Here is a 23,012-nt window from a genome sequence, read left to right on the forward strand (position 1 = left end):
TTAAATTACTTTGTTCATGTCTTGTTCGTCAATACAAAAGCGAATTTCGTTTTACTTCTGGTGTCAATATACTATTTACAAGTTATTTTGAATCTGTTTATTAATTATTTTATATTTCCAGCTCTAATCACACAGTTTATTAATTTATTTTGGCAGGCTAGGTGTGTTGGCTGACTTTCCTTGTTCAAGCCTATAGCAACTTATAGGCAGATTACCTTGTGTGAAAGTTTTTGCAACAGTACAAATAAGGCAAAAAGTTGATTTACATGTTTATTTTGAAGTATTTTGTTAGACTCGAGGCAATTATTTCCAGACTGCCATCAGTTAGGAATGAGAGAAATGTGATGTCTCATTAACTTACTGCTGATAGCTATTAATGAGTTAGTAAAAGTAAATGCTGCATATCCTTTAATAATTGCTTATTTCTACTCCTGAGAGGTGCTGCTACATTCTTAAGCGCGTATATCAGTGGTACAACATCAGGATTTATTTATGATATTCCTTTAGATGGCTTCCTAAGGAAACAAACAAAAGAAAGTTTGTAAGGAAGTCAGACCTGGAGTTTGGTTCCAAAGGGAAAGACAAAGTGGATAGGCTGGGTTCCATTTTTTGCAGGGGATGGGAGGCAACACCTTGGCTTAACAGTCTTCTTCCTGATGAAGAATATGATTAGGGACTGAAATTTAATTGAGGAAGTACATGCACAAATGGTGAATTAGATAAGTGGATTTATAGAAGGGGGCCTTTGATAGGAGGTTGGTTATAGGGAAGATAATGTGCATACAGTAAATCGTGGCTAATATTCAGAACTCTTTGAAAAAATTGCACAGTAAACTGATAAAATTGATCAACATAAAAACATCCGATAGCAACTTCGAATAATTTTTTTATACTCTATTAAAAAATAATAAAACTTTAACTTTTCAGGCAAACAGTCTTTTTTCTTCATGTTAACCAGTCAAACAGAAAACTGAAACTGGTATGGCTTATATAAAGCAACAATTAATTAGCAAGTTAGGCCATCTGAACCTCTCAGTTTAAGCCTATTCCTCCCTTACTCACAAACAAAAAGATGTTATACAAAATCAGGAGTTCAGTCCACATTCTTTGACAAACATCCAACTTAATTTGACAGTGATTCTACTATACAAGTTTTTTCCTATACTTCCCACCTAAAGGACATTCATTCTGCATATCTAATATCTTAAAGTTAAATGGCGATTATTGTGTTTTCACATAAAGCAGTAACATATTAAGTTATTTAAGGCTGTCATTTTTAACATTTCTGAGTAGTGAAAATGGCACTGTTGCCCACTGTGGAAAACCCTGATGACTTTCAAGGAAGATGAATGTTGAGCCATGGAGGAGGGTTGGTGAGATGTAGAGGGCTGGGGGGGGGGGTGAATTGGGAAAGAAAGGTCTGGAACATGAATAAAGCATTATAAGGATAATGGTTAGTGATTTTGTAGTGTCATGTCATGATCACAAACATGGAGAAGAGGAAAGAGAGTGAGACGGTATCGGGAAGAAAGGGTGAGGGTGGGGTGGTGCTCTATAGATACTACAGATTAGACAGAAAGTGATAAGGAAGAAGGAAGCAAATGGATAAAGTCAGGGTGTGAGGAAAGGGAAAAAGAAGGTAAAGGAAGGAATGAAGATATTGGAAAAAATGACAGTAGGACTTATGGCACTTAAATCCTTGGAATGTTAAAGAGGTGTTTGGTGGAAAAGGTGTTACGAAGGATTAAATAAGGGAGAATTAGAGAGAAAGGAGAGGAAGTGGAGGTGAAGAAAGGGGATTGCAAATGAACAAGAAGTAAGATGTACAGGCAGCAGATTTATAGACATGGGCGAAATAGATGAATACTGTGAGAAGGAGAGGCTGAACAGAAACTTGAGTGAAAGCAGAGTGGATATTAATATGTTCTGTGATCTTATGAAATTAAGTCCAATATTTGATCAGCAGGTGCAGACTAAATGAGTGCTCTGTCATTCTGGTTAGGTTATTTAAGTGTAGAATGAAAAAGGACAGAAAGTGTTGGAGGTGTGGAGAAGAAGAAGACAGCTTCTCATGTGATGGGAGTGTAGTTTTATTACGAGGGTTTGGGAGCAAGTTAGCAAAATGACAGATGTAAGACTGATATAAGCAGATGGAGTAGAAGAGGCAGGGTGGGGTGTTTGGAATGTACGTGAGGAAAGGCTGTAACAGTTTGAATAGAATACTTATAAAGGGAATGATGGGGTCGGTTAAGACTGAGACAGAAGAAGTGGGAAGGAATGGAGGAATGACTGATGTGAGAAAAAAAGTTTAGGCAGTAGCTAAAAAAAGTCTTTAAAGGGCTGGTATTAGAGAAGAGGTGGGGAGGCCTAGCCTAGAGAATGTAATACTTTAGGCCAAGCCTAGAGAATGTAATACTTTAGGCCTAGCCTAGAGAATGTAATACTTTAGGCCTAGCCTAGAGAATGTAATACTTTAGGCCTAGCCTAGAGAATGTAATACTTTAGTAGATGAAGTCAAAGGGATAGCAGTGTGAAAGTGAGCAGGAAAAAGAATAGCTCTACTAAGGATCACCAAATATCAAAACCAAGAGCATTGGTAATGTTGAAAACTAATGCCTGAAACACAGAAGGGCATAACAGTTATTTTCAAGCATTGCTCCTTGCACCCCCTGATATGCGGTCAAGCCCCCATACTCTTCAAACTTATATATAACAATTACATGGTTGCACCGACTTGAAAAAGGGAGAAAACTCCCCTGAAAAGTAAATCACTGCAGATGGACAGTTAGAAGTCAGACTGGCAATGATTTCCTATGGAAAATAGCAATCGGCATTTTGTGCCTTTGTAATTTTTTGTCAATTGATACATAAGGAATTTCACTTCATCCACCTGTAGATGACCCAAAAAATAGTTGGGGGTAGGTTTAATCTGGAAATAATATGGCATTCAGGCTTGCCCAACAGTTTGGATGTATATCAGAAATATTATTGCTGCAGATAATGTCAGCGATGTAGAGCAAAACCCATCAGTATCATTTGAGAGGTTAAACAAGAAGGGAAAAAGGTCAATACAAGTAGCTGAATAGTATGCAACATATGAACATGGCTTTTGTTCTACTAAATGTGTTACACGAATATGATAAATTAGTCAAATAATGCAAAACACCATGCTGTGGTACTGTTCATATGTAAATGAACAGAATCAAGGTGGATTACTGTACTATGCAAATGACTGAAACATTTCCAGCAGAACAGCCAGCCATGTGCCATAAAGCTATCATACAAGTCAGATACTGTCATTGTCTTGAGTTCCTGAAATTTAAAACAGTACTCTGAAGGTTGTAATTAATATTTTCAGAGTTAGCTTTGCACGACATATTGCACTAATTTGGTATGGAAAATAATAATAAAAAGTCTGTTGTCATCCCTGTTTTAGGTTCCTGTTTCTAGAATTCATTAGTAGTGTTTCTGTATGTTGCTTAAAAAAAACAAAACAGTATAAGAAACTTCTCTGTGTGGAAGATTTTCATTCCATATATTACTAGTTAATCACTGTATATTAATCAGATCACACAATAGTAGCAGAAGTAGCAAACGTAAACTCGTCTTAAGTCAAAACAAAACAAAACAAAAAGTAATAATAGAAAATATATAATTAGACAGCATTACTAAGTATTCGAAAGTAATCCAAGCAAGGCAGGCAGTCTGTTTCCAGTCGAAAATCCTTTATTAAGTACACAGACAAGCGAGCCAAGTAAAACAAAAATAGAGTAATAATTTCCTCACAAGCTTTCTAAATATATATATATATATATATATATATATATATATATATATATATACTTTTTATTGATTTTTACATGCAAAATGTATATGTATATATTTATATATATATATATATATATATATATATATATATATATATATATATATATATATATATATATATATATATATATATATATATATTTTGATTGCCAAATGAACTAAGGTTGCTATATTTCCAGCCATGTAGTATATTGTCTTGGATAAAATCACAGACTTAATAATCTACTTAATAATTTGGTTAAATAAGAGGTACCACATCATTATAAATTGTATTTAAAGTACATAAGGGTTATATATTATTATGACAGCTACTAAGTAGGGCGGGACCAGCTCGAACATTACACTGATGGGGGAAGGGATGTGAATTTAACATGTGTACCAATAACACTTTGTTTTACAGCACAATAAACCACTACCATGCCTGATTAAAAAAAAAATATATATATATTTATATATATATATATATATATATATATATATATATATAGAAAGCTTGTGAGGAAATTATTACTCTATTTTTGTTTTACTTGGATAAGGATACCACGGAGATTACTTGTTTTCTGTATGTTGCTTACTAACAAACTGATGACACTCTGCATTCGGCATGGTCTTCTACTGGGCATTTGTTTTCTGATTTAGTCTTACATAGGGTTACAGTAGCAGTTGAGTGTAGGCAGGTATTTTTTAAAGCGGACATACTTGTTAAAATTTCCTAAAACAACCGTTACAACTATCTGATAATAGTATTACAATTCTGATGTGCTGTATCAGTGCTTATAATTATGAGGCAATATGATCACAAGTGTATACTTGCATGCAGACTTGGAGGCATGCATACCCCATTCATAAACAGTCAGTTATGTCTTGATATTAAAATTGCTATGAGAAATTATGGACAATGCAACCTCACAGCACAGTCATAAGCTGCTACCTCAAACAGTATATATATATATATATATATATATATATATATATATATATATATATAGTACATTAGCAAGCTTTCTGAAGAAAAAATATAGAATTATGAGGGCTGTATCCAAAGCAATAATCAGTCAAGAAATGAACTTGTGCTCCTGAAAGGAATATGATCTACTTAGCATCTCAGTTATGTACAGGAAGTGGAGTCAATGTGGACAGAATAGTGGCGCAGCAGTAATGTTGTCGCCTCACAGCAAGAGGTTCTCCAGTTTGATTCTCGGCTGAAGAGACTTCTGAGTGTAGTCTGCATGTCCTCCCTGCATTCATGAGGAAACCATGCTCTGGTTTCCTCCCATATTACAAAGACATGCATCTGGAGTGTTTCTCACCAGCCTCCACTGAAAATTGGCTTTGTCCCAAGTTGAACTTTCCCAGTTAACAAATGTTAAATAATAAAATAAAATATGATGATACATTTGTTGTATATGCAAACATTCTCTGCTAGCATTCCATGTGTGATTAATGTTCAGTGATAAGAACATAAATAAACCTCAGCTAGAGATTGACCCTAAACACTTTTATATGACTCAGTGACTGAAGTTAGAAGGTACAAACATTTCTGACCTCTGTTTTAGAGTTTAGACATTCTTCAGATTGGTTAGCATTAAAACAGAATGTTTTGTTGCTATACTGGTGGTGTATCATGCAGGGTCCCTGTCAAATAGAGATGGTGAAAAAGAGTTAGGAAGACCCTAACACTGGCTACATCCTCTGTTGTGGATGATATGAAATAAACCTTATATTGTACATTACAAAGTTTTTTTTTTTTACAATACATATGCGCATGTCTAGATGCGACTATCCTTGTGTCAATGTATATATGTAAAAAATGCACATTCTTCTATAAAAATAGAGGATTATGATTGGGTATCTGATCATAACCATTTTATTATTTGTTTGAGATATGGATACCAAGACATTGAGGGGAATTATGGCATCTGAGAGCATTTAATAAGGGATATGATCACGGAGACCTGATCTTAATTATTTGTAGTGCATGCATTACCAGTTGCAAGAAAAAAGTGTGGGAGCACAACATGTATTACAGCTTTAAAAGCTTTTAAAAGCTGGTAAAACATTTAGTACTGCCTAAGTGCCTCTCTGAAAAAAAAAAAAAATAGGAACTGTTAGACACTTCAGTCTAGCACACTTTTGATTTATAAGTATGGCAGAGTGAAGTATATAACAGCTTTTGGAGGTGCTTTACCTTCTTCTAGTGCTCTTTGCCAAATTTATTATATATTGTTAATCCTGACCTTAACAGTGTTTAGAGGTGCTTATCAAAATCTTGCTTAAGCACCTTTCTGTTGTCAGAAATATGCTTTAACAGGCTTGTCTTTTTCCTAGTTTTGGAGCATAATCATGACATTCCATGCACTACATAGAGGATTAAGAGTGTGCGACTGATCATAACCCCTTTCCTAAGTGCTGGAAACATGGATGCCAAGAATTTCACCTTGGGTGCGAAGATGAAGATGTGAATCGTAGAATCCACTGTCAAGAACACATAATTAAGAGTTATGATCAGAGACTTGATCATAATTCTTTGTAGTGCATGGAACTTTATATGCTCCGTGAACTACTGATTATAGAAACAAAAGTGCTAATGTTTATCACGTTTCAAAGCCATAAAACAAGTAAAGAGCGCTTTCATAAAAGCAGTGTAACTCAGTCCCTTAAGTTTACACTCACCTTGCCGTTCCTCCCTTCCTCCCAGATGTCCAGATTTTCAGAGAATGTCCAAATTTTTACCTCATATGTTTGCTCATTTCCTCATAACATATTTAATTTTTGGACAAAGCATTGAGGATTGAAGTCAATAAATAATGACACACATTTTAGTTTCAGACTTTGTATCCTTCAAAAAATACAGTTGAACACACATCCTGTAATTTTAGCTATTTTCTAAGTTTATAACAGGAAGCCACTTTACCTTACCAGTATGGACAACAGGCAGAAGCAAATCTGTGTTTATTCTACAGCTGTCTTTACTGGTCAGTACTGGCAGATTTGATTGTCTAGCTTGTGACCTGACTGTAAACTTAAGCAGGGGGTGCTTAACAATTGCTAAGACTGCGTCTCAGACTGTAGTAGTGCTTAACTGATTTGTCTTTTTGTGAATATCAGAGCACAATCACTGCACTCCTTGCACTACATAGTGTAGCTGCAACACTTATTTTCAGAATGAGAACATTAAGGCCATTTATACATTCTCTTTTCACATGCTCTTTCTTTTCCACTTTTCTTTCTTTCTTTCTATAACTTTGTCTTCTTCCACCACTTCACTTGTATGTAGCTGGTCTTCTCCCCTTTAGTGCAGCCATTCTGAGTTTGTTTTAAATATGAATTTTAGCTGCATTTCTCATGAATCAAATGAAGCAGTGTGTGTGTAGGTGTGTGTGTGTGTGTGTGTGTGTGTGTATATATACATATATATATATATATATATATATATATATATATATATATAAAACAACAGAGTATAAATTACTTGTAACATCCTCTGAAAGGCTATATCTGATTAGGTAATTACATGTGAAGTGATGGAAGAAGATGCAGTATAAGAGGAAAAAAGGAACAAGAATGTGTGAACAGGGGAAGTATAAAAGACCTTATGGCATCATTCAGAAAAAAAGTTTGGCAAAAGATCTATATTATGTAAGCATGTGACCATGTTAATGTATACATGTACATACACACACACACACACACACACACACACACACACACACACACACACACACACATGCGCACATACACACACACACACACACACACACACACACACACACACACACACACACACACACACACACACACACACACACACACACACACACACACACACACTTAAGGTCTTCCAAAATCAACTGCACCATTTTTCTTTCACAAAACCTTCCACAGAATCAGTACAGGGATGCACCACTGCCATGGTACAGTTCTCGCCCCTTGTATGGAAGTGTGTGTGTGTGTGTGTGTGTGTGTGTGTGTGGGGGGGGGGGGTTCTGTTTTTATGCAATACAGAAGTACAGATATCACTGAGCTGTGAATCTAAGCCGTAAATCACATAGAGCATAACATTTTATGTGACATCTTCTAGGCATCAAAAACATTTGTGGTTTTCAGAAAAGCCTGTCTGAAGCAAAAGCATATGTTTAGAGTAATTTTAAGGTCTAGTGTACCACCCTGTTATGATGTCATCTGTAGAGTTATCAAAGTCGTGTGTGTCCTGGAGATCTTGTGGAGAAATCACCCCATTTTAACAAAGCCAAAGAAGGGCCAGCAATGTGAAAGTATAGTAAGTGCAAAAAAACTAAGTAGGTAAGCAATTTGCATAACAACGTAATTGTGACTTATAATTCTCCTGCTGTTGTGGTAAAATATTATCAGCATCATGAATAGAAGACTAATTAGAAAGCATTCTAGAGCATCAGCATTACTGCACATTATTTTCATATTCCTCTGTTTCTGCTTTAAGGATTTAGTTAGAATAGATTAAAACTTTCACTCCCTAATGTTAATTAAATTGTTAAACTGTTTGAAAAGCAAGTGAACACTTTTTACAAAAAAACTATTGCTTATTTCCAGTTTTTCTGTATTAATAATTTATTTAATGAGCTTTGATTTAGGGAGCTGTATTTTCAAGAATGGACATTTGTTTTGATTAATCTGTTTTTTTTTTAACTTGGTGGGAACATTAAGCAAACAAATCCTTGATTTTTTTCCAGTTGGAGAAAGAACAGAGAATAAAAATGGCGATTGCCAAGACACTTTAAGAAATGGGAGTGGTGTTGTTCTTGGAATCAGACTATACCAAAGTTATAATCAATTCATTTATGTAAGTATGTATTTATTTATTTGAATTAGTTTACTCCAATAGAGCATTGATCAATTCTGACCAATTTCAGTCTCGGCCCATATATACAATAAATATATATATATATATATATATATATATATATATATATATATATATGGTTTACCTTTACATGTGTGTAATGCACTTGTGTGAAATACAAAAGTCCAAAAGGACTTTTTCAAGTTTTCATAAGGTCGAAAACAAAATGCATCGAGTGTTCAATGAGCAAATGCACAGTAAAGTTCGCTCATTGCAGATTCGGCATTTTTGGTGCGAGGTGCACTATAGTAGGGATCAGGAAGTGGACCCTTTCCCCACTGTAGTGCGACCTCTGAGTTAGAATAATAAAGTAGGGGGTGTGTGGGGTGCAGGGGTGTGCAGCCCCCCCTGCATTACACATAGTCTTTGAACTGATTTTCATCATTCCGGTTTGGACAAAGGGCTGTTCGGTAGGTTGATTCTCAACCTTTCAAAGGTAAACCATATATAGATATATATATTCATGTTTGCCTAAGTATTATCTGTAAATACCACATCTGTAAATATGTCTTCATTGTTTTTACTGTATCTGTTAACCTTGGAGCTTTTCTTCCCAGGCCTCTGCTGAAAATGGACATGAATCCAGTCGGACTATACTGGTCAACAAATGTAAAATAAAATAAAATAATAAGTATACCAGGAGATCAGCACTGCTTGAAGGGAAGGCAGACAAGCTTGCCTTACCAAAAGTGGTACTTTTGTTTTATTTTTATTGGGTGTTAATACTTTTCTTTTAGAGACTTGGAGCACTTATATTCTGTTATAGGCTGAAACGTGTTACAATTGTCATGTCTGACTTGCAGCATATGCCCCTAAAAATTTTAATGTCTGGCCGAGACATAGTGCTTGATCAAAGAAGGACCATTAAAAACAATGCTGTTGCAGAAGGCATTATAGAAGTACAGCCACTGTAACAGTGTAACTTAAGTAAGGTAACAGTGCCATAACACTAGAAGAGAAACTCACCTCTGTGGGCATAGCATGGCTGAATATTCCAGAGAAGTACATAGGAAAGAGTTGAAATTAGGATCTAAAAATTATATCTGTATGTCTGATCTGTCTTTAACCTGACTGAGCACTCCATTTTGTTCAGAAGTGAAGCCAAAAATGTAACAAGTAACATACCTCTCAGCTATCTAAGATTTTGCAGAGTATCCCTGATTTTGACTCATTTTTGTTGTCCCTCATAAAATGTTTGATTTTCTTGTAAATCACTGAGGACTTCAGTCAGTAAGGTATTAAGAAAATGTATATTGATGCAAAACTTGCTATTGTATTCACATTTCAAGTGGATTATTGTAATGCTTAATAACTGTCTTGATACTTTAACTTTGTCCCCATTAGTTTTAGCTCTGTCTCTGATTTTTGAGCAAAGAACTTGCAAACTATGCAAATAAGCAAACATCTGAATCACAATTTTGGTAGTTTACAGAACAAGAAAACAGTTGTAAAATATCTTTACTCTGGATGAAATACCTTTTTCTTCAGCTTCCACTGTTGTAACAATTCAGTGCAAATGACATATCTTTTCTACTTATTGAAAGTTATCTGAGATAAAAGATTGTTGTCTAATTAATAACAAGTTTTATTTGGTAAACATAGGATCATTGGAAGTTACTAGGCTAATGGCCCTAGAGCCCTTACAAGCCTAGCCAAGTTCAACCCTTGTTTCCACGATTAGCATCTAATGCCAGTGTCCAAGAGGTATACAGGTAGACCCCCGGGGAGAATTTACGGTTATTCATCCAATCGTCCAGATTGCGTTTTAAGAGGGCCATTGAGGTCCTCTGTTTGACATGCAGTGGGAGTCTGTTCCAAAGGTGTGGCAACCTCTGGGATATGAATCTTAGGTTCATAGGTTGGTACTAGGCTATCGGCCCTAGGGTTTGTACAAGCCTAGCCATAACAATTCCCTGGCTATTTCTTCCCACACTATTTACTTCCCTGGACCCCTGTCTAGCAGGGCAACTGACGTGATCCCTGGGGTGAATTTCCTTTCTCCCATCCAGTCATGAAGGTTCCTTTTGAAGGTTCTGTTCCTTTAGTAGGTTCTATTAATTTCACATACCAGGTTAAAGTCGTTAGAGCGAGTAATCCGAGTACTATCTGACTAGCAGATATGCAGCATTTCCAATAAAGCAGGGTCAGAGTTTGCCTTATATGCTAGACAGAGATTGCCTCTGAGTAGTCTGTATAAAACAGAATAAAGTGACAGTGATTTCATATAATCCACATAGGACTGATGCTGAAGACCTTGAATTTTCTTTCTGAGGAACTGTTGTGGTTTCTCCAGTTGCTGCAAGTGCCTGGCAAGGTACATACCAAAAGTGTCATAGTACTCAACTATTGACCTGATGAGGTAAGAGTAGAGGGAGGTTATAACTTCTTTTTTTTTTTCTGGAGGCAATGCCCTTACTTATGAGATGAGTGATATATAATGCCCTTCTTACCACTGTGGAAACATGGTGATTAAAGTTAAGATTGCCATTAACCTGTGTGCCTAGGTCTGTCACCACTGACTGTGTATTTAGGGTGCTGCTATTTATGTGGTAGTTAGCAGGAACACTGCTCTTGCCTAAAGGGGTGATAATACATTTTTTTTTGCATTGAGTTTAAGGCCATGACTTTGGCACCAATCATTTGTTTGTGTAAAACCCTTTTGTAGAGTGTTGACAAAATTTGGAGATTCTATGACCGTCAATGATGCCTGAGTGGGGGAATAGCATCAAATGCCTTGGCTAAGTCTAGGTAGGTTGTATGCACAGATTACCTCTCGTCCAGGGCCTTGGTGACTGTCTCAAAGAAGTCCACCAGGTTTAACAGGCATGATCTCCTTTTGTCAAATCTAAACTGAGTGGGGTCAGTTGATTGGAGGTTACCTATATCTTTGTTAATAAGGTCCATGATGATTCACTCCTTGGCCTTGCAGATAAGGCTAGTCAGGCTAATAGGTCTATAATTCCTAGTGTTAGTGGAAACACCGCCTTTGTGCAAGGGAATAACAGTGGTCATTTTTCATTCAGCTAGGATGAAGCCAGTGCTTAGACTATGATTGAAAAGACTACCCAGTGATGTTGCTAATTCATGTTTGAGCCCATGTAGGATGCAGCCTGGGATATTATCAGGTCCCATAGATGCTGTGTTTATGGCCCTAGACAGGGCCTTTATGACCTGCTCTTTAAAGAAACAAGGTAGGGGACAGGTGGTAGGGATGTTATGGGGTACATTTGGCAGGGACAGAGGAATGAAGTTTTCACAGAACCTGTCGACAAACAGGTTAGCTATGTCCACAGGATTAGTATATAGGTTCATAGGTTTATACTAGGCTATCTGCCCTAGGGCATTTATAAGCCTAGCCAGAGTATGTTTGGCTTTCGCCACCCATTTTAAATTAATTTTGCTATGCCCTTTTTCGAGGTTAGTATACTGTGCCTCTGTCTAACAGTGACACAGAAGTGATACCCGGGGTAAACCTATGATCTCCCATCCACTCATTAAGATTCCTCTTGAAGAGAGTCAATGAGGGACTCTGCCTAACCTGGACTGGGATTTTATTCCAGAGTGAAGGGAGCCTCTGGGTTATGAATCTGTCCCTCCGGCATGTCATATTTATTTCAGTGCTGAGGTTCAAGTCTCTTGAGCGTGTAGCTTGATGGGATTTGGATTTTTTGAGGTGCAGCATGTCCCTTAATTCCGGGTTGGACATGGCCTTATACGTCAGGCACAGGTCACCTCTGAGCAGTCGGTATGCCACTGAGTAGAGCTGGAGTTTCTTTAACTGGGCAGCATATGGCATCTGTTTGAGCCCTTTGATCCTCTTGGTGAGGTACTTTTAGGGTCTTTCCAGTTGCTGCAGATGTCTGGTAAGGTACATCCCAAAAGGGGCATTGTACTCAATTATGGGCCTGATGAGGGATGAGTAAAGAGGCACAATGACCTCCCCTGATCTAGATGTGAATCCCTTCACGATTAGGTGGACTATATAAAATGTTTTTCTAACCACTTTGGTCACGTGGTTGACAAATGAGAGATTGCTATCAACTTGGGTCCCCAGGTCCCTAATTACTTCTTCTGTACTTAATGGATTACCACCTATGTGATCCCTAATTACTTCTTCTGTACTTAATGGATTACCAACTATGTGGTAATTTGTGGGCACTTTGTTTTTGCCAAAGGGGATAACTATACACTTTTTGGCATTTAGCTTGAGGCCATGGCTCTGGCACCAGTTGTCTGTTTCTATGAGGCCCTTTTGGAGGATGCTTGTGTCGGCTGGAGAGTTGATTATGGCGCCCAGTTTGCAGTCATCTGTGAACTAAGTCAGCCACAGTCCTTCCGTGTTGGCCTGTACCTCCGAGAAATATATACCGAACAAGAGAGGTCCCAGGACTGAGCCTTGTGGGACACCACTTGTAACTGGTTTGGAGTCTGACATGGCTCCAGCAATTCTAACCATGTGGGTTCTGTCCTTGTGCCAGTTTGCAATCCATCTAGTGGCCATCTAGTGGATGGTAACATAGTGGAGAGCCAGACCCTGCGAATTTCTCGCCTTACTACAGAAGATGAGACTTTTAATTGCAAACAAGGGATGTTAACTGGCAATCTCCTAGCAAGAGGCTATAATAAGAAAGAAGTAGAAAATATTTATTGTAATACCCACTCCATGAGGAGAGGGAAGGGCATGCCATATTTACATAGACATCAAGGTTGTGAAATCACTGAGGTTAATAGAGGACATCAAACTGCTGTAAATAGGATAACTATTCCTTAAATAGGATAACTATTCCTTACTCCAACAAGAACATGAAAATTAAGAATATTATATATAAGAACTGGAGTATCCTTACCACTGATGACAGCATTTCTGAAATAGTGGGTAACAAACCCAGTTTTAGTTATAGGAATATGAAATCCCTGAAAAGGCTACTTTGCTATGAAAATAAGGATAAAAGTGACACTCTATCCAACAGGAAGGGTACACTTCCTTGTAGAGGCTGCCATCAATGTATTTATATGTCAGGGAATAGTGTCTTTGTTCATCCAGACACAGGAAATTCTTTCAATTTTGACTTTTATGCTGATTGCAAGTCAAGAGACTTAGTATACCTGGCTGTTTTCCAGGTATGCTCTTGTTTTTATGTAGGTAAGACGAACAGAAGCCTCAGGGAACGTGTAAGGGGAACATGTATATGCCATCAATAAGGAGGATGATCACAATGCTTTAGCCAAACATATATTAAGTGTAGGAACATCATACTCCTTTAAGTTTAGTATACTGCAGTTAGTAAAAAGAATGAAAAATTAGAGAATATAAAAAAATCAGATGGAAGAATATGAAAATAGATGGATTATTAGATTACAGGCATATAAAGGATGAGGACTCAATGAGAAGGTTAGTTTAAAACCTTTTCTAGCAGCACGTCCTTATAAGCATTGATTTTATGATTTTGTGTGTAGATATATATATATATTATTAAAGGGTTATATTTGTTTTTATATCTTAAGAAAGTATATTATATTTATTATGAGATAAAACAGAGTTGTATATAACAATATACATGTTTTATGATGTATACCTTTATTTTTTAAGTGATGTAAACATATGATGATGTTATAGTGATGTTGACTGGCTGTTTTTTAATTGGTGAATGTATTTAAAGGTCGTTCATTTGAATGTAACTGTTTTGAAGTCTGATGAAGCGTTGAGAGAACGCGAAAGCGCTTACTTGTATTGCAGTAATAAAAGAGTTTTTTATCAGCCATGGTAAGCCCTATTTTGACTTTTACGAGTATTGGATCTGAAAGGGCTCCTTATGCAGGACTGTTTGCTGTATTTTTCTTTTCTTTTTAATTCGATACCCTGCCAATCAAAAAGTTCAGTGAGTTCATAATGCAAATGAAACCCTGGAATTAGACCTTTTGGGAACTTCCACTTCTGAAGACCTCGAAGAACCCATTTAGCTTTTACACATTGAAGCAAATAACTATTTTCATCTTGCAGCTTACGGCACTTTAGCAGCACTTGTTCAAATGTATCCATCATTTGCTGCAAAGTGCCAGTGCCACTATAGGGTATGATGTTGAAGTCAATAGCTTTATTTAACCACAAGTTTAAGTTATTCAATTAATTATGTTTATTAAGTATCTTTTCCGGATTGTTTACACCAACCTCATGAACTGATTCACAGTTATCTCCTTGTTCAAGGGACAGCAGGCATTGAGCTGTATTGTTAAAATCAATTGAATTACTCACATTGCTTATGTTTCTTGTTATTGCAGCCACTTGTTGACTCAATTGCTGAACAAGCTGAGTTAAAAGCCCAATACCTGCAATAATATTATCTATGTTACAGGCAGCACAAACTCCGATATCTCCACAGTGCTCAGGCAAAGACATATTCTTAAAATGTAAAACAAAACTTAAGAACCAAATAAAAAACAAAAAGTGGAGCAATAGGTAGACAAAGACACATCAGAATAACACAGAATAAAAATATTGACAAATAAAAAACAGGATTAAGAGTTTTTGTTTTGAGACGGCCTGCGTAGGGCATCTGTTTGAGGCCAGTAATCCTCTTTGTGAGGTATTTCTGCGGCCTTTCCAGTTGTTGTAGATGTCTTGTGAGGTACATACCAAAATGGGCATTGTACTCTATTATGGGTCTAATGGGTGACGAGTAGAGTGGAACAATGACCTATTTTTTCCTGGATGAGAAACTTTTTGTGATGAGGTGTGCCATGTAGAAGGATTTCCTGACTACTGTGGTGATGTGATTATCAAAGGAGAGACTTCTGTCCACCTGTGTCCCAAGGTCTCTTATCACACTTTCGGTGTTAAGTAGACTATCACCTATGTGGTAGCTCATGGGTACAGAGTTTTTACCAAAGGGGATGACAATGCACTTTTTAGCATTGAGCTTGAGGCCATGGCTTTGACACCAGGCATCAGTCTCAGTGAGGCCCTTTTGTAGGATGTCCACATCATTAGGAGTTTCGATTATGGCTTCTAGTTTGCAGTCATCTGCGAACTTCATTAGCCAAACACCATCTGTGTTAGCCTGTACTTCAGAAACGTAGATACCAAACAGGAGAGGACCAAGGACTGAACCCTGTGGTTCTCCACCTGTCACTGGTCTGAAGTTGGATTTGGAGTCTGCTACTTTCACAGTGTCGGTTCTGTCAGTGTGCCAGTTGGCTACCCATCTTGTGACATAGGGATTTATACATAGTTTAGTGAGTTTATCTATAATTCCAGAGTAGGAGGATGGTGTCAAAAGCCTTGGAGAGATCCAGATAGGCTGTGTGAACTACCTTACCCTTGTCTATGCCTTTGTTGACTGCTTCAAATAAGTCTATCAGGTTTAGGAGACATAATATGACTTTTACAAACCTGAACTGGGTGGAGTCCAGAGTTTGGAGATTACCAATGTCTTTGTTTATAAGTTCCATGATGATAAATTCCATGGCCTTGCAGACCAGGATCGTTAGGCTAATGGGACGGTAGTTCCCAGGGTCCCTGTGGCTCCCCCTTTATGGAGTGGGATAACCGTCGCTGTGTGTCATTCAGTGGGCACAAAGCCTGAGGTGAGGCTATGATTGAACATGGTGCTTAGATGAGGTGCTAGTTCATTCTGTAGTTCATGTAGAACGCAGCCTGGGGTTTTGTCAAGTCCCATGATTGCTGTGTTCTTGGCTTTGGAGAGTCTGTTTTTTACCTGTACAGCTGTGATGACAGGAACTTTGCATTCTTCTGGTATAGAGATGGGCCACTTAGGGGTGAGAGGGGGGGTAAAGTTAGCACTGAACCTATCTGCCAGAATGATGGCAATATCAGTCGGTTCTGTATATTTAGTGCCATTGTGCTGTAACTCAGAGAAGATCTGAGTGTTGCCATTGAGATTCTTGACATAGTTATATAATGCTTTGTGGTTGCCTTTAGAATCAGTGGCGATTTTGTTTTCATAACTAGCTTTGGAGGATTTTATGAGGGATTTCAGCTTCTTACTGAGGCTGACCAGGGAGTTTCTCCAATAATGGGATTTTACTCTTTTTTTGCAACAGTTTCTTTCTTTTGTTGTAGAGTTTGTTTATGGCAGGGGGACCACCAGATTGGCTTCCTTTTTTTTTTTTGGAGGATAGCATCTTGGATCTGTTAGGGATAGCATGATCCATGCACTCGTGTTAAGTGCTTATAGAGCGCATTTGTGCATGATTTAGCAGTCATACCTCTATTGTCCATCTGCTTGGGTGTCGTGAAGTTTGATACTTCTGTCTTAAGAAGCGTGAAGTTGGCTTTGGAAAAGTTTTTTATGGTGGTTTCCCTAATGGGGGTGGGGCCAGGATGTGGATGTCTAGGGTGATGAGCTTGTGGTTGGATCTGACCAATGAGGATTTGACCTCTGGTGTGGAACACCGGTCACCCATGTTGGTAATGACCAGGTCTAGGATATTGCTGCCCTTGATGGGGGTGTGGATAAGTTGATCCAAGGCATTGGAATTTATGAATTCCAGAAAATGTTGAGCAAAAGAATTGGTACATGAGTAGTTTTCCCAGTTAATGGTGGGGTAGTTGAAATCACCCATTATTAGGGTGTTGGGTTGTACCCTAATATTTTCCAGTTTATCAAGAAATGAGGAGTAGGAATCCTGGGGCATGGTGGGGGATCGGTAGCAACTTACAATTTGGATTGCGGTCTTGCCCAGAGTTAATTGCACTTGGATAATCTCGGATGCATTATGCTGAGCAGCTAGCCTTGAGGTGTTAATATCCTTAATTAATATGGATACGCCTAAGCCTTTAGTGTTTCAGTTCATTTTAGGTGGCCGAAAGGTGTGGTATGAATTATAGCCTAGTAATGTAGGGGTGTTCTCTGGAGCCTTGAACCAGTTCTCTGTCACTGCATAGATGTCAGTGTTCTCCATTTTAAGGAGTGCTTTGAGTGGATGCATTTTGAAGTTTAGACTTCTAGCATTGAGTAGCATTACCCACAGATTTTTCTTGCTTATACCTGTTATGGTGGTGAATTTGTCATTTGAACCTTGCCTAAAAAAAGCACTATAGGGGTGGCAAGAGCCTTAGCCAGTATCTGGAATCCCAAGGGTGACAGGTGCAGGCCATCTCTGGCAAACATTGTGGTCTGTCAGTCATGTCATCCCAGGCAGACAGATACTGGATCCCCTTAGAATGACATCAGAAGCTTAGCCAATTGTTGAAGTCAATCATTTTGTCCTTGTACTGTGGTATCATTCTGGGTGATGGCAGGATGCTACTCAGGGCTAGGGTCATACCTGCCTGGGTTACAAGATCGGAGAGCTCCTCCATGTCTCTTTTCATGTAGTCCAGGGAGGTACATCTCAGGTCATTCACACCAACATGGAAAATGACAGAGTCATATTTGTACTTGTTGCGGAGTGACCTGAGTGCATGTGCTATGTGGTGGATCCTGGCACCCGACAGGCAGCTGACAGTACCTTTCTCCTTGTTTAGCCTGGTGAGTGGAATGTCAGTGTGCCTGACTATAGAGTCACCTATGACTAGAGTGTTGGGTACGTTGTTATGTCTTATGGGCTGTGGTTGAGTGGCACACTGACTTTGTGAGCTATGTGTCATTTGGGTTGTGTTGGGGGTTGGATGTTGCTTGCATTCCTGTTTTGAAGGTCTCTGTTGCTTGAGCAGATTTTTTTTGAGAGCCTCCGCGAATGTAGGTGTGTGTTTTGTGTTTCTATGTGTGTTTTGGTGGTGTAGGTTTTGAGGGACTGTGTGATGAATGTGTTGTGGTGCAAGTGTTTACCTTCTCCTCTTAACTGTCTAGTCCAGTTTTGGGTGAAGAGAGCTTTGCTTCCAGTTTGGCTGTTTAAGTGCATCTCTCACAAGTTGTAGTGTTGGGTGGTAGGAGGAGAGGGTTGTCTGTGTACATGAGGCAATTGCTGTATTGCCCAAAGATGCCCAGATTCATCAGGTAGACAGGAGAAAACACCGGGAGCTGACCCTTAGGCATGCCTAGATATGTGCTTATTTATTAAGTACTAAAAAAATGTTTTCCTCTAGACAAGTGAGGAAAGTTGAGTGCTGTAGTAATTTGTAGCTTATTTAATGCTTACAAGTTCTGAACAAGTGCTGAGCTCAAAGAAACATATTTGAGTGCTTAAACTAAAAAAAACTGGCTAGTTCTAAAGGAAAATTTGAAGAGCAGACTTTATGGCGCCAGAAATAGTTTAACCCTAGCTTAGCGGCCATGCATAAAGTGTATTTTTTTTATATTACAGTAGCAAATGAGCAACGTGATTTAAACAAATTAACCAATAAAAAGCTAAAAACTGAGCCCCATTCCAGCAGTCTTCAATCAGAAAAGTTCTAACTGCACACTCCTGCCACTACGGTGCAGGGGAACCTTCTCCAAAAAAAGATGGTCTGGATTAGTGCTCAAGTTATACAAACAAAGCTAGATTCAGCAGGTCTAAATTTAGTCTATGCTACAGCAAACAAGGCGTACCAATTTCAGAAAGAAACAGTTAAAATAAGCAGGCACAATAAGCCTTTAACCAGAACTTCCCAGATCAGAATGGCAGAATCTACCTTCTACTCCCACAAAAGTGCAAACCACACCTTCTTAATGTAAAATAACTGGCCCAAAGCCCAAGTGTTTAAACCAGAACCAATACACTTTTAGAATAACAGACACTAAGCCTTCAATCAGCAACTCCCAACTTAGAAGGATGTAAGCTACCTGTCCTGCCACAACAGTGCAGACCACAAACATTCTTAATGTAAAACAACTGGTCTGAAGCCCAAGTGCTTCAACCAAAGGCTTAGAATAACAGGTACAATTTAATCAGGCTACTAACAAGCAGTAATAAATGCAGCAGAATAAATGCTTTTAAGTACTTTTAAGAACAAGCAGCAAAAACAAAATAAAGTAATAAAGTAGGAAGAAACACAAATGCAATAAAACCAGATGAATAAAGTGCAATTTTTTTATATAACAATAGAAAACGAGCAAACTGATTTAAACAAATTATCCACTTATCCAGTAAAAAAGCTCAAGACTGAGCCCTGTTCCAGCAGTCTTCAATCAGACAAGTTCTAACTGCACACTCCTGCCACTAGGGTGCAGGGAAGCCTTCTCCAAAAAAGATGGCCTGGATTAGTGCTCAAGTTATACAAACAAAGTTAGATTCAGGATGTCTGAATCTAGTCTAATGTGCAGCAAACAAGGCGGACCAATTTCAGAAAGAAAAAGTTCAGATAAGCAGGCACAATAAGCCTTTAACCAGAAATTCCAAGCTCTGAAGGGCAGAATCTAGCCTCTCCTCCCACAAGGGTGCAGACCACAAACCTTCTTAATGAAAAATAACTGGCCTGAAGCCCAAGTGTTTTAACCAGAACTAATACACTGTTAGAATAACAGACCATGAGCCTTCAATCAGCAATTCCCAACTTAGAAGGATGTAAGCTACCTGTCCTGCCACAACAGTGCAGACCACAAACCTTCTTAATGTAAAACAACTGGTCTGGAGCCCAAGTACTTAAACCAAAAGGCTTAGAATAACAGTTACAATTTAATCAGGCTACTACCAAGCAGTATTAAATGGAGCAGAATAAATACAACTGAGTACTTTTAAGAAGATGCAAAAGCAAAATAAAGTGCTTTTTTTTTAGTAAAGTGCAAGGAGAGAGGAAGAAGGAACAAGAAAATTCAAGGTTAAGAACCGAAGTGGGTTGGCCTTCTCAAATGTTCTCTCTGTATTAAGTAGAGTGAACACCAGCCTGGGAGGGGTGTCCCAAATCAAATTTACAGTAGGGCCGGGCAACTGCAAAGCCACCAACTATAACAATACTATAAGAATAGAGTGGGAGGAAGAGGGAAAAACAGTTTCAGGACAGATAAGAAACATAAATCAATGCCAGAAAATATATAAAATAATTCAGTCAGGCAAAATTAAGACAATGCAGAACTCTGAAAGGTTAAAATGCCAAGAAATATACTTATCAATCAGCGATATATTTCCAGATTGTTTGATAATCACACTCCCAGCCAGTCACCAGGAGTTTCCAACAGATACACAATGTGTAAATAAAGCAGATTTAATATGATACAAAAGAAAATGCACTCTGTCTTAACATATGGATATGAATCAGAAGGACTGTTTTGCAAAGTCGTAGTTAAGGTGGGGCAAAGGGAGTAATTGTCCCAGATGTACAATGCTGGGTGTGTGTGCATTCAGCATTATAGAAAGGATGCCACCTAGTGGTTGCAATCAGCAGTATTAGGACCAATCAATTGCAAGCACTATTTAAGCATCCATGGTTGAGTAGCTGAGATCACAACTGCCTAAATAATTTGCTTGTGAGTGCATATGTTTTATGCTAAAATTGCTGAAAAGTGTTTCAGGCAATGCAAAGAAATATTCTTTAAAAACATAATAGCTCGCTTGCCTCTTTTTTTCTTTTTATTTGGTTACTTACTGACTTATTTATTTATTTATTTATTATTGTTGGCCAGGATATACTGACTGGACAAGAAAAGCCTCCGTTCAATTGATTCCTGGGGAGAAAACCTCTAAACAATGAGAAAAAAACATGTACAGTAATATTATAAGATATCCAGCTATATGGAAAAGACTGCAGTAAAAACAGAGTCAACATACAATAATAGCCTAATACATTGGGCTTTAATGAAACACTACATTAAGAATACAAACAATATTGAATAGTGGTGTAATATGTAAAATTCTAAGTAAGAATGATATTAATATAAACATCTTTGAAAGTAGTAATCAAGTTTATCCAGCACTGAAATAGATTAACTTTGTTTCAACATAGAAGAAAAGGGAGTAGATTAGGGAAAATAGGATAAATTAGTGGGAAAGTGTGAAGAGGTGGTGGGGAGAGATATGTTCATAGGTGTGTACTAGGCTAATAGCCCTGGAGCCTTTACAAGTCTAGCCCATAGAAGTGTGGTGGTATCATGCCACCCAACATTAGTTTCCAGTGCAACTATCCGGTAGAGCCACTGGAGTGATCCCCATGGTGAACTTTCTATTACCCATCCACTCATCAAGATGTCTCTTGAAGAGTTTCAGCAAACTGCTCTGCTAGACATGTATGGGAAGTCTATTCCAGAGCATGGGCAGTCTCTGGGTGAGGAAACTGTCCCTCCAGCATGTTCTGCTGATAGTAGTAATGAGGTTGAGGTCTCTGGAGTGTGTGGTGCAGAGGGATTGGGATTTCTTTAGATGTAGCATTTCTAACAGAGCTGGATCAGACATGGCTTTGTAAGTCAAGCAGGGATCATCTCTAAGTAGGCGATACGAGAGAGAATAGTTGGAGTCTTTTGAGTCTGCCCATGTAGGACATGTGTTTAAGGCCTAGGATCCTCTTTGTAAGGTACTTCTGTGGCCTCTCCAGGTGTTGCAGGTGTCTAGTGAGATACATGCCAAATGGGGCATTGTACTCGATGATTGGCCTAATGAGAGAAGAGTAGAGAGAGATGATGACCTCTTTCTTCCTGGATGCAAAACCCTTAGTAATGAGATGTGCCACATAGAAGGACTTTCTGACCACAATGGCAATGTGGGAGTCGAAGAAGAGGTTGCCGTCAACCTGCATGGGCCATAGGGAAGTCATTGGAATGACAGGGAATTGTTATAACCTCATACTCCAAGGAGTTCATGCAGTAATGAAGAGATATGGAGTTATATGTAAAAAACTTTTCAGTGCCACCAACAATCTTGATGGCAGTCAGAAGTGAATGCTTTCAACTTGGAATTGTTAGAAGTATCTACTTCTGAAGGTTTTGCCCTTTGCTTGGAAGAGCACATTCAGAATAGGAAATATGTATTTTATAACATACTGGGTGGTGGCTTATTTGAATATATTTTTAGGAACTGCCCTGACTTGATGTGGTGGATAATTTTAAAACCTAAGCAAGCAATTGGGTTGTTTATAAACTGTGGGTGTTTGAGCCTTTTATTCTAGATGAAACACACTGGCATTTGTTGGTAACAGTCACAAGTATTTGTGTAAATTAAATCATCCTAAATTATAAGATTTTTCTTGCTGATGTTCTCAATGATATTTTGTTTCACAGTAGTAAATAAATTGCTCAGTTTCAAAAGTTGTGATTCATATTCATTAGTTTACAAACAAAAGAGAGAAGAAGAAAGCAAGCTTGTCAAGCGGTGCATATATGTAAAAAGATTTCACTCTACTGCAGAAGCTTATTTTTAGTTATAGCTAGATCTTTTATAATGCCTTCAGTGTTCAGTGACCTCCCATCGATGTGGTAATTAGTGGGAACTGAGC

At 38.1% G+C, this 23,012-nt stretch overlaps 1 protein-coding gene across 9 annotated transcripts in view; it reads left to right on the forward strand.

Annotated features, from left to right (window-relative positions):
- Nucleotides 1-23,012, forward strand: part of CHST15 (carbohydrate sulfotransferase 15) — a 966,917-nt gene that overhangs the window by 281,049 nt on the left and 662,856 nt on the right. For all 9 annotated transcript variants that reach the window (XM_044056008.1, XM_044056009.1, XM_044056010.1 and 6 more), the window contains one exon: nt 8,538-8,647. The gene's annotated coding sequence lies outside the window, so the exon portion shown is untranslated. The remainder of the gene's footprint in view (nt 1-8,537; nt 8,648-23,012) is intronic.

The sequence above is a fragment of the Protopterus annectens genome, chromosome 14.part0 (assembly GCF_019279795.1).
Source record: "Protopterus annectens isolate FY-2018-M chromosome 14.part0, PAN1.0, whole genome shotgun sequence".
NCBI classification, from domain to species: Eukaryota; Metazoa; Chordata; order Ceratodontiformes; family Protopteridae; genus Protopterus; species Protopterus annectens.